Source organism: Pteropus vampyrus, unplaced genomic scaffold, assembly GCF_000151845.1.
Source record: "Pteropus vampyrus isolate Shadow unplaced genomic scaffold, Pvam_2.0 Scaffold404, whole genome shotgun sequence".
NCBI lineage: Eukaryota > Metazoa > Chordata > Mammalia > Chiroptera > Pteropodidae > Pteropus > Pteropus vampyrus.
The window spans coordinates 181605-194726 of record NW_011889185.1 but is presented as its reverse complement, the minus strand read 5'-3'; positions in this window follow the sequence as shown (position 1 = coordinate 194726).

Sequence of the window (13122 nt, the reverse complement as noted above, 5' to 3'; positions counted from 1 at the left end):
CTAAGAGCCCAAGGCCATGCTCTTCTGGACAGCCCATATCTGGTGGCTGAGCTGAAGTGGGGGTCCTTATAAAGGCCCTACCATTTTGATTGCAGGCAGGACACAGTACTGGGCACTCCTTACTCCGGAGCTTTCTCTTTCAGGTTAGTCAAGACTCTGTCAGGCTTGCATTTCAAGTTGACTCTCCTGTCTGCCCAGTCTTGCTTTCCCCTGCTTCCTTTCAGAATGATTAATCCCTCCCAAACATCTTGTCCCTCCCCCAAACACTATCACAGCTTCTGCTTCCAGGGAAACCAGCCTGCAACAGAGGGTAACCTAAGGCTTTGGGCTATCCCGGGGACCAGAGGGACTCCAGACCAATTTTATTATAGTCTCTGCTGATTTTGTCTAGTTTCATTTAAATTGTTCCAGAAGTTTCCTCCACTGATTGTACTGTACTTCTACTTGCTTTGAGAGATAATCCCAAATGTAATAGGCTTCTTCATTAGGGCAACCCCTCCCCCCAAACCCCGGCCCTCAACATGAGTTTTTCTACTCCATTTCATCCTTCCCTCTGCTCTTCCTTCCAAGACACCCCCAACCCTGAGTCTAGCCCCTGCTCTTGTAACGGACTCCTCTGCCCCCTCATGTCTGCTCTCCTCTCCAGCATGTTCCTGATGATTGTGGCTCTCCGCCAGGGTCAGTCATAAGGTGTCCCCCCTGCACACAAAAAACCCATCTCCTTCCAGACACTGGGCCTTTATTGTTGGCACGAGGACAAGCCAAATTGCTTGGCAAGCTGCACACTGGCCCTTAGTCTCTGTCTCATCGCTGCGGCCATTGTTGCTGCCTTAGTCTCTCCTCCTGGGCTCTCAGTCTTCATGGTATTCTCTGCACTCTTTCCCTGGTACAGCTGGGGCCAGCCTGGGAACCCCAGATGTCACCTCGTGAGGGCCCCAGGGAGGCCCAGCTAGTGGCTCAGATCCTTGGCTCATCAGCCAGGAATTTCTCTGACCTGTTTGGCAGCCACCTCCCCTAATACCAGATGCCTAATTAGTAGCTCAGGATCTCCTCCTTCTCTCCGTCCTCCCCGTCCTTTCCTTCCTCTCCATCCTCTCCCTCCCTACTCTCCATTTTCTTGGGTCCCACCTTCACCCTGGTCATTGAAATTAGGGGCATATTATCAAGCAAGGGTGTGAGAGGAGATGTTTCTAGACTGTTACAGCCAGTTCAGTTCAATTCACCATCTCTTTATTGTACACTGTGTGGTGGTGGGTCACCACCACGGGCTTGTACAAAGCCTGTCAGTGTGCAATTGGCCAGCAGGAAGTGGCTCCTCCCATCATCCTGAGGAATCAGAGAGGGGAGGGCATTGTCAAAGGATAGTGACCTGTTTTAAGGCACCCAAGGGCACAAGAACCTGCTCTGGCAGACCTGAAAGCAAGGGGCCAGGCTGGCCTGAGCCAGCTACAGACCTACAGGTGATCCAATGGAATTGCTCCCTTCATCCAGGCCTGAGACAGGCTTCATAATTCTTTCGGCTTCATTTACACAAACAATCAAAAAGCCAACCTAACCCAAAATGAAATGCCCACATTTTATTGCTTGTACTGTTTTAGTTCTAATTTGGCTTCATTTAGAAAAGAGGTTTTACTAAGTGGCATAAATTGAGCCTAACAAATTTTAAAACTAAAACAGCAACACCCTAAATATCTAAAACTGTAATTGGAGAGAGATAAAAAATAAGTTGTCAAGGAAGGTGTCAAGGGAGGCAGGAGAAGGGGGAGGGGAAGAACTTCGATTTCTGTCCTACTTGGCAGGAGGTTAATTTACTGCTCCCCCTCTCCTTAGGCCCCAGCCCTGTCCCCTCTCCTCTTCAGAAAATGTACCCAGAAGTCTCCAGAACCCACATCAGTGCCCTGCAGGATGTCTTGTACATAGTGGGTGCTTAGGAAAGATTGAGAAAGCTAATTCTTTTCTTTGATGTGGCTGTGGACAAAAGGGATAAAGTGGATTCCTTTCAGGGACCCATTTACCCCCACAGGGGAGGTCTGCAAGTTCCTCTAGGGGGTGAAAGGGGTGGAGAGAGTATATGAGTGGGGTAGAGTCTTACATGCGGGAGGCTGTCTCAGCCTCTCTGTGGCCTCTCCACTCCCACTCCCTAGCTTAGCTCACCCCACCTGAACTTCTGGATCTAACCTGGGAGGGAAATTTGAGGCCTCTGGGCTCTTCTGCTGATTGCTGGGAGGGAAAGGGTACTGGATGAGAGGGCACGGTGGCTGGTCACTTGGCTCAGCATCCCTCTTTCCAATTTCTGATGTAAAATATGGTCAGGGATGACAGGTAGGTGGGCAGAGTAGTCTCTGCGTGCAATGCATGGCCACATGTGTCCCTGCAGAGGTGGCCGATCCTCTCTAGAGGCCACATGAGCAGTCCTGCAGGACAAGTATATCTCTTTCGGGGACCAATACTCTGATTTTCCTTTAATGAACCATCCTTCCTCCCAGGAAGGATGCCATACACATAAATAAGCACTGTGGAAAGTGTCCCCAAGTGCAAGGGGTGCGGGTGGGAACCAGAGAGGTCGTCTGGGACCTGGCCTATCTCCCTGACTATGCTAGCTCTTATTGATCGTCCTCTCCCGGGAACTGTTCAGCACTTAGAGCCTTAGTCCCATGATTTAGCACGTGCTTATGTAATGCTTCGGCCTGGAGGCAGCAAGGTGAGGTGCGGGGGAAGGCCCACTTGGCAATAGACACCTCCTGCCCAAGGCTGGGCACTGCCCTTTGTGGTCAAGGCAATCTTGGCCAAGTCTCCAGGTTCTCCAGTTTTACTTTCTCCAGCTATAACATAAGAAGTGATGGCAACCACGAAACTCTTTAGAGCAGAAATATGCCATATGAGATAAAATGCTTTATTCTTTTTTTTCAGCCAGTATGACAATTTCTTGTCTTAGAACATTCTTGCAACCAAGAGTAAGAACACCACTTAAATTATTTCAAGGAAATAGGAGGTTTAGTAACAGGATATAGAGGTCTCTTACAGAACTCAACTACAGGAAAACTGTTGGGGGCCATGTAGACAAGAGCTGAGCCTCGGAGAGCTGGAAACGAGGCTGAAGTCTATCTTGCCTTCAGCCCGGGGCCCCTGCCTGCTCCATCCTGTGTGTCTCTGGATGACTGCTGTGTTCTGTCTCTGCATTTTGGCTCTTCCTTGGTTCATTTGTCTGATTGCACGTGGCCCTGTATGTCTGCCCCAAATGGCAGCTCCAACTTTGCAAAGTGGTCTGACAGCTCCAGGGCTCGTCATTCTCTGACTGATTTTATGTCTCTGAGTTCAGATTCTCAAGAGAGAATCTAATTGATTTAGTGCAGGTTATGGATTGGTTTTGCCCTAGACCAAGGATATTGCCTTGGCCAACTAGCAGTAGCCAGAAAGGTTGGGCCTTGAGGAATATATATGGTTCCCTACCCCACCCCTTAGGAAGGGACTATGGCTAGATATATGTGGCCATTTAACTACAGTCATCTCTAGAACATTCCTTGAGTATCATGTCATATTTGTTCTGAATATGCTGGGATGCCTAACCCAGAGCTCTGAAGAAGAGAGTGCTCAATACATAGTTGCTGATTGCTCGAGGAAAAGTTACCTTCTGCTAAACCTCTGCTATCTATGTTTTTCCTCTTTGCCATTAGGCTTCTCATCTGGAGTATATAGTTTCAAGGAAGAGTGATCACAGGCAAGAGGCTAATCTCATCAACATATAAAGAGTTCCTAGAAATCAATAAGAAAAATATCAGTGATCCAATAGGAGAAATATGCAAAAGATATGAATACACAGTTTACTGAAAAGGAGATACAAATGTTTTTTAAACATATGAAGTGTTGTTCACTCTCATTCATAATAAGAAAATGCAAATCACACTACACTGAGATATTATTTTCCTCCTAACAGACTGTCAACAATTTGAAAAACTAATAACATATTATGATGGTGAGGCTGTCTACCAAGTGTTCTCATACATAGCTTATGGGAGTATAAATTAGTTCAATTTTTATGCAGGTAAATTAGCAGTATTTATCAACATTTCAAATGCACACACTCTTTGATCAAGTAATTCCACTTCGGGAATTTATTTACTTGCACATATATTGTATGTTGTATCAGTTAACTAGTGCTGCATAAAAAATAATCCCAAATTGTAGAGCCTTAAAACCACCTTTATTATTTCTTACTAGCTGGTTGGTTAGGTGGCTCCATTGATTTGAGCTAGACTCAGCTAATCCTGGCTAAGTTCACTCATGTATCTGTTGTGGTCAGCTAGCAGATTGGTTAGGGGCTGGCTTGTCTAGGACGGCCTCAGCTGGACAACTTGGCTCTGTTCCATGCATGCTCTCATCCTCCAGCAGGCTAGCCTGAGCTTGTTCTCAGAGTGGCCTGGGCATGTTTCATGGTAATTGCAGGGAAACAAAAGACAAAATTGAAATCTCAAGTACTTTTAAAAAATTCTGCTTGCATCAAATCTGCTAAGCAAGTTACATGGTGAAGTCCAGATTTAAGGGTCAAGGAAATGCACTATGCCTCTTAAGTAACAGAGCAGCAAAGTCAAGGGTCAAAGGTCAGGGATACAGGAAGAGGTAAAGGCTTGGGGCCATCGATGCAATCAGTCTTCCACGTGCGTGCAATGACATTTGTCCATGGTTACCTACTGCAGTATTGCTTGTGGTAGGAACAATCAAAACTATGGCATCTACATGCTGGAACAATCTGTAGTTGAACAAAGGTTGAAGAATCCCTCTGTGTATGATTGGACAAATCCTGAAAGCAGATTAAATGAAAACGGTCAGGTGAAGGATAGTGTGTATATATAGCATGCTACTTTTTATGTAAAAAGGGAGAGAAATAAGAATATATCTATTTGTAGTTTCTTGTATTTGCAGCAAATAACTCTGGAAAGAGAAACAAGAAACAAATAGTGTGGGGGTGGGGGAGCCTTGGATAGACATGGTGGTGGAGGCCGAGATGGGTGGAGATTCTGCACTGTATAAATAAAAAGAAGTCCTACGACAATATGACAATATATATTTAAAAATTAACATCATTGCATGTGTAATAATGACATAAAAAATGAGAGGAAAACAAAGAAAGGGAAGGTCACAGTCCTTCCTGGCTTCCAGAAGCTTAGACAGAAGCCTTCATAGATCTAAAAAAAAAAAAAAAGAGGGGCCTACAACTGTGGGGCTGAGTAATTATGCCTAATTTAAACCTTGGTACCTAACCCGCTTTACCCTTTGTGGATCTGTTTTGGAAACATCTACTCTCCAAAGGCAAAAAGGCTGGTATTTCCCCTCCTGGGCTGTGTTGTCCCTAAGGAGTGACAGAACATTCCCCACTCTTGCTATGGCCAGGGTATGACGTTTCTAAAGGATGCCATGTGCATTTTCCAGACACATTTGTGGGTTGAATCGAGTTGGGATGTGTTCCTGGGCTCTTCAAATACCAGTGTGCTGTCCTGTAGGAATAGGATCCCGTTTCTCGGGAAGCGCCCGGAGCTATGTGGTAATGGGTGTCTGTGTGGCACATCCTCATCATCAGGCTCTGGAAATGAAAGAGCCCTCGAATAACAGCAGACCCACTCCTGAGCCTATGGTGGGGGTCAGTCAGATCCCTGCAGGGGCATATCTCAAGGTGTCCCTGTACCAGGCCCAAAGCTACTTAAAAGTGTCACTCAAACTGTCTGATGCCCCTTTGGGCTCCTAAAGCACCCAATCAGACTGAGTTACAGTGCCTGTGCCTTCCCCTCCCCCTCTGCCTGCATGTAGTACATAAGAAGGGAGGCAGGAGCTGCAAGATGGGCAGCCACTAGAGAGATGAAATAACCCATCTATGCCTGTGCCTGTTCTGCAGCAATGAGCAGCCCCTACACTTGCTGTCACCACACCACCATTGCCCACGCAAGTGCTGAGCACCTATCATGTGCCAAGCACTGTGCTTGGTGTCCCAATTCCACAGGGAAGAAGACAGGGACAGGAGCTTGCTGATTTGAAGAAGGCCAACTAAATAAGCACTTAAAATAAAGTCTGACATTTGCTTAGTAGCTAAGTCTCTCTTGTGGCAAGGAAGAAAACTCAGTTCAAATTAGCTTAAGGGAAAATGGAGTTAAAGTTCTGCCATCATTTATAAGGAAGTGGGCATCTCATAGAACTCAAGGCAGCAATGTGTTTGGCCTCAGGACACTAGGAACCCAAGAACCTCTTCTCTCCATCTCCTCTCTTCTCGTTAGTATTTCTCTTCTCTCTTATTTAAACTAGTTTTCTTCCTGTGACAGAGAATATAATGTCTGATGCTTTGGAACATTATATATCTTGGCTTTAGCCACCCAGTCAGAGATTCACTCACATTTCTCCATTCCAGGTCTAAAAATTCTGGGGAAAGTTCTCATTGATTTTGCTTGGTCAAGGTGTCCAGCTCTGGACCAATCAACTTCAGTGAAGGGGCAGGAGGGTTACAAATTACTAATATGGTGCTGCCCCTGGAAACGATGTAGATGAGGAGAGGGGCCGCTTTTGGAAAAAAGGCAGATAACACCTGGAGTGTTCATTCCAGAGTGTTAAGGGGCATGTGACAGGGTAGCTGATCTGGGGAGAGAGAGAGAGAGAAGGTTTCCAGAGCTGGAGGCATTTATACAAAGAGCTGAAGAATAGCAAGCTCACAGTTGGCTGCAGGGGAGAGGACAACTATTGGAGACAGAGAGAAGAACGTATGTGAAGACCTGGAAATGTTGAGCTCAGTGATAGGTGGGAAGAGATGAGGCTGGATGGGTGTGAGGGGCTGGGGCAGGAGAGGCCCTGAAAGCACATGTAAGACTGAATTTTAGCTTGAGGGCAACAGGGAGCCCCTCTGAGGTCCAGTGCAGTGGGACCATTCAGGTTGTCCTAGAGAAAGAATTGGAGGGGCCAAGACAGGATGGGATGGGGCCCATAAGGAGCTGTTTCAGTAGTCCACGTAGGATGTGACTATGTGAGAGAAGATTCCAGAGACATTGAGGGGCTAGAGCCAAGGGACTTTGATAGATTGGATGTGGGAGTTAGAGAGACAATGGGTCCAGGTTGCTTGCAAGGGTTTTGGCTTGGGCAGTGGGAGAGATGGTGGTGTTGTTCACAGAAAAGGGTTGCCCTGAGTCTTAGGTTGGATATGCCAGAAGCAAAACTTTGAGTCAAGGATATATGTGAAAGTGATCCATTAGGACCCTCTTTCAGGGAAAAAAAGTAGGGAGGAGTGGAGAACTGAGATGGTAGGAGAATGGGGCCTGCCAAGGTGTGCTATCATGGCAAGTCTCAAGGAGGATACTTGAGCTCAGTCCCATAGGGTACCTCTGAAATACAGGGCAGGTCACACCACAGAGTTGGCCTTGATCTGGGACAAGGGGGGCAGAATATTTACTATCTCTCCCTCCTATCATTAGTTAAGGGCTGAATTTGAAATACCAGGTACTTCTAACTTGCTATGTGCGTGGGCAAAGTGAGTTTGGCAGCCTGAGGACAGTCCTCCTACCAAGAGACACTGAGTATACACAAAAATGATAAAGGGACCTGAGGGATATTGGTGAGACGTAGACAGCATCAGAAGAACAGGCTCACCAGTCTGATCTCTAATTGCACCCATCTTAGAATTCATCCCAACAAGAGTGCTCTTTGTTTCATCTCTTCTTTTCTTTCCCCCCATTTCCACTTGGTATTTTTCTATGTCCTTGTTTGACACAGGACCATAGAAATCTCCTGTTCCCTCCTTGAGTATATTCCTCACATTTATTTTAAATGCTTGAGCCTCACATACATCCAATGTAGCTGGTTCTGACGTTTGCTGTCTGGCCTGCCTTTGTAGTAGGTGTTCCCCTCAAGGGTATCATTGTCTGGCCTTATGAGGTCACGTGCCATGGAGTAGGGCTGATGTCGGGCCCCAGGCAGTAACAGTCCCAGGGAGTTTAAGAGGAGTCTCTGGCCCTATAGAACCAGTGTGGGTCACTCCAGCTGTGACCATGTCACCAGGCAAATCCTACAGATGGAGATCTCCCCTTTAACTCTTAGGCATCTGCAGCAGAGTATGGGGCAGGCTTGCTGGGTTCATGACTCTGGGGTCTGGAGGGAAAGGAGAAGGAGGGTGCCCTGAGCTACTGCTCTGCCCAATGCCTCTTTTTATCAGCTCTTCCCCCAGCGGGCTTGTGTTGCTTGATAGCACCCCCATGACCACGGCACTGGCAATGTTGGCTGCTGCCACCAATTTCTGTCATGAAGGGGCCGGAAATGACAGTCTCAAGGCCTCAGGAGGATGAGAGGATGCAAGATCCACATTACAAAACTTTCCTTCATACCTATTCTTTCATTTCTGCTTCCGGCCACCCATCATCCTTATAGATACCACTTAAGGGTCACCTTGAGTCTCCTCTGAGACTTCTCATGGGTTTTTGGTTGCCTTCTGAAAGATATGCCACCCTCTCATTTCTTGGGCATTTACGGACTCGAGAGAGGGAGCTGGTAGCCCAGATAAGCCTGCCTCTTGTCTGGCTGGCTTTGACCTCATACTTGCCCCAGAACCTGGTCTCTCCTGGGCATCCGCTTAGGTCTGGCTCTGGCTGAATCCAGCTCAGCCCCATCCTGGCTTTTGGTGGCTTCACAGACCAGGCTCCAGCCTCCCATTTCCTCTCTGGGCATCTGGTCCCCAACTGTCCCGGGTGAGTGACTTCATCTCTCCTCTCATGTGGACAACTCGCAACACCCATCCCCAATCTGTGGTTGGCACAGGACCTACACATCTGCTTGGGGCTGCTGTCATTGGACATGAACACCTGAAGGGAGGGGACAGGCTGCTGGACTCACTGTTTTGCAGCTTGGGGAAGAGAAGAATAAGGGTGCCATGGCTGGGTGAGATTCAAATGTGGGCACCGACCATTCAGAACTGTCCCTGAGATCTGGGTTTCTGGAGGTCCTCAGAACTCTGGAGTGAAAGAAAGCCCAGGGGTCCTAAGGGAGTGGCCAAGGGTGGTCAGGGTGACAGATGGGGACATTCACAGGGCCTGAGACAGTGGCTATTTACTCTATGGTACAGAAGCATCTCAATATTTTAACAACTAGCACAGCTGTTGTAGCAGTGCATTTCAGCTGAATGTCAGCCCAGGTTGTAGGTGGCAGTGAGCAGCTGGGCTGTCACACTGACGTTAAGAACAGATGGAGGGGTTATAAACTGCGACAGGAGGAATTTAGGCTAGTCACTGGAAAACCTATATCACTATCTTTTACCAAAGAGCCTGGTGGAAGTTCTCTCTGAAATTTTGGGGGTTATGAGAGGCAGGTCTTCAAAATGAACTTGGTGAAGCTCTTTTAGGCTGCCCTGACATTAGGGAATTGGTGTAAATGACTTCTGTGGACCTCCTTCCTCTTATTTGCCAGCAAAGATCACAAAATTCTATGTAGTAATGATTAATCTGAAACCTTTTTTGAGTCTTTGCTGCATGCCAGCATGTTGCTATGTAATAAAGTTACAAAGATTAGTAAGTCAGGGTCCCTGCTCCCCTCAAGTTCATAATAAGGTCATGGGAGTGGCGGGAGGAGATAGGAAACCTACCCAAAGATGACCAAAGAAGCAGGCAGTAGGTGAGACATGCTGGATGAATCATAAGGGGGAAATGATGTAGACGCTTGTATGAAGCATGGGGCTGGTATGGCTGAGAGGCCTTCATTTCAGAACAGGATGGAACCAGATTCTAAAAGCTTTTCCTTTGCCTCTAGAAATAGCAAGACGGTGCTACTTGGTTCTGATTTTCACCTCCAGATAGCAGGACACATTTTGTCCTTGAAAGCACTCAAATCAGCTTGCTTCGCCAGTGTGAAGTCACTGCTTGTTAGCTATGCACAACTGAGATCAGAATCTGTCTTCCTGCCAGCCAGCCAGCCAGCCAGCCAGCCAGCCAACGGCTGAGGCCGAGTGTCTCACAAGCTGCTCTGATGGGCCACTAGGGCACCTTCCTTCTAAGATTTTGCCAGTCCGAGGGGGATGCAGAGGGCAAAGTGGACCTCACTTCCCCCTTTTACAGAAGGTTGCCTGGAAGGACTGAGGACTGCCCTCTGTAACAATGCTACCCCCAGAGAGAGGGCTGCTCTCTGAGTGAGTCTCACAGACCACCCTAGTGGGTATCCAGGCCAATTGTTTTCTCCCTGGGAACTGTGTCTGGGAAGTTGGGCTTTGGCTGCAGTCCAGAGCTGGAATGACTGCTCTACTCCATGAAATCCTCAGGGATCTAGAAATATCCAAGCACAATGCTCTGCCCTTTGAAGAATGGGGCCTTTAGCCTCATGATCCAAAGTGGCAGCCATGACACCCACATTTAAGGCAATAGGATAGAAGAAGTAACTAAAAGGAAAGGATGAAAAGGCACAGATTGACTATCTTTCAAGGAAGATTCCTGGAAGCTGACATGTCATACTTCCATTTATGTCCCATTGGCCAGAACTTAGTCACATGGCCACACTTAGCTGGGAAATGTAGTCTTTTTCCTGGGTAGTTAGGAGAGAGGAGATATAGGGGGACAGTTTGCAAAGATTCTATGAAAAAATGGCTCAACCACATCAGAATATTGGGGTCTTCAACGTAAATGCTCTGTAAAGACCTGTAAAGAAAGGAAAGGAGCTATAATTTAAATAGAGGCTTATTTTAAATTTTAGCTACTTTTTTTTTTTGTCTCTTTATGGCTGATCCTTTCAACTCTGTGAATACAAAGCAATTTTACAAATATTTCACTTCTCTTTCTCTCCATGGACTTCTTTTCTTATATTTTTGATTTAAAAGAAAATCTTTTTACTTGCAGCATTTCTGACTGGTAGAGGTATGTTTAGCTTCCTTCCTTCCACTGCTGAACTCTTTATGACGGAGGTCCGGACCAGCTGGGCCCCACCTCTCAGATGTCTAGTCCCTCTTAATCCCTTGCCACTAACTTGCTCCTTAACCAGGCCATAGTCACTTTATTCTTGTCAGATCTAATGATGTCGTTCATATCTTCTGTGTCCACTTTGAGCTTAAGCCTTCTTATTAAAACTTTTCCATTTTTTTCCCCTGGGATCCTGGATTTCATAGTTTACTTTCTAGCTTCTGACTACAACTTCTACACTTTACATAGTGGGAGCCTCTTCTTTGTCTTGTCCCCTAATTCTAGACATTTTATTTCCCAGAGCTTTAATTTCAGTCTTTTTATGATTCACCAACACCACTATCACCACCATCATCTTCACCATCATTAACATCTCCACTGTCAATTTACAAACATAATCACTAGTCTCTCAACCCTCACAGTAGCTGTACAAGGTAAGTAATATCATTATTCCTATTTTGCACATGAGAACATTGAGGCTCTGAGAGGTTATGTATTTTGATCAAGATCAAAAAACTAGTAGGCGTCAGAGGTGAGATTTGAATCTTCTTCTGTCTGATGTCAAAGCCTGAGTTCCGAATACACTGTACTTTCTCTTTCCTTGAGATGTCACAGGATTTACTTCTCATCTTTCTTTTTCTGATAATAGCGGGTGCCAAGCCCTCATCACCTTAGGCCTAGATTAATACAACAGCCTCCCAACAAATCTCCTTGAATATAAGCATATAGTCCCCACCCCACCTCCATTGGTCCCCTGCATGCCTGTAAGTTCAGCATTAGACTGCTAGTCCAAAGTCCAAAGTCAGCCTTTCTCATGTTCTTATCTTGCTCATTTAGTTACAGTGGCTCCCCGATACCTCACGGGTCACGTCTGGCTCTCAAAAGCCTTCCTCACCTGTGCCTATGCTTTCCATACCTCCAACTTCCCACTACTTGCCAGTATTCTGGAGCCAGGTGTGGTGGAAATTATCACTGTTCACCAATAGGATACAAGTAACTTATACTAACATTTCATTGGCCAAATCAAGTCAAATGGCCACATCTAACCTCAAAGGAGGGCAAGAAAATATAATTCTACCATATGCCAGGAAAGCAGAGAGCTGGAAACACTTGGTGAACAGTACTATTGACAACTTGAGTAATACATCAGATGAATTGGCCCCTTTATGCCCTATTCCATCCTGCCTCTAGGACTTATTTCATGCTGCTTCTTCACCTTTCAACCACAACTCCAGGCCCATCTTTTCCATAAAGCCTTCCTTAGTATTTCCAGCACATGCTCTTCGTGCTTCTAAACTCTTAGGGCCTTTAAGGCGGTCAAAAATTAATTGGTTATTCATTGCTTCATGTATAAATTATGAAACTATTTTTGCTTTTAACAAACATACCTACATGTATTTGCATATATATATTTATATATATACATGAATCTACCTTATCTTCTTAAAACTCTATCACCTGGATGACTATTTGTTTATTTCAATGATGGGTTCACTATTCAAAGATATCTGTAGATTTGCCTTGAAGTCTGTGCCACATCTATTTTATCTGTCAAAAGGATATAATAATGGTGCCTATTTTATACAGATGTTTGAGATCTAAAAGGGTTAGTGCATATAAAATGCTTAGAACAGCATCTGGTACACAATAAGCACTCAATAAACTTCAGCTATTATTATTACTCCTCTAAAGATCTCTCCTGATAGCAGTGTTTACCTCCCGAAGGTGGATTTGATTTCTTGCTGATGGTCAGAAGTTATCCAGATCTGTAGCAGGTGCTATTGGTGCCCATGTGCCCTCTGGCCACCCCAGAGGCCCCTGCCGACACTTCTTGTACCTGCAGATGGCTTCCTGCATATCTCTGTCAAAAGATTTGTTTGGCCTTGGAAGGGATGAAGGCCTTTCCTAGTGGCTGGCAGGCAGGATAACAGGACTAAAAATGCTGGGGAGCGAACGCTCTGGAGGAGACTCTCAGCCAGTGAGGCAAGGGAGATGATGGATCAATATCTCTGTTTCATCACAACTCAGAGGGACAATTCTGAGTGTGTTCTACACAGTCTCCAAGGGGGGTCCTAATGGGTCAGTTGCCCACAGTGGAAATCTGCTTATTAAAGCACTTTTCTTGTCTTTTTCCCTTTCTGATCTCACTTTCTCCACTCTCTCAATTGTATTTCCTGGGATTACCTTCTAAATAGATTACCCATACTTCAGGACTAATACT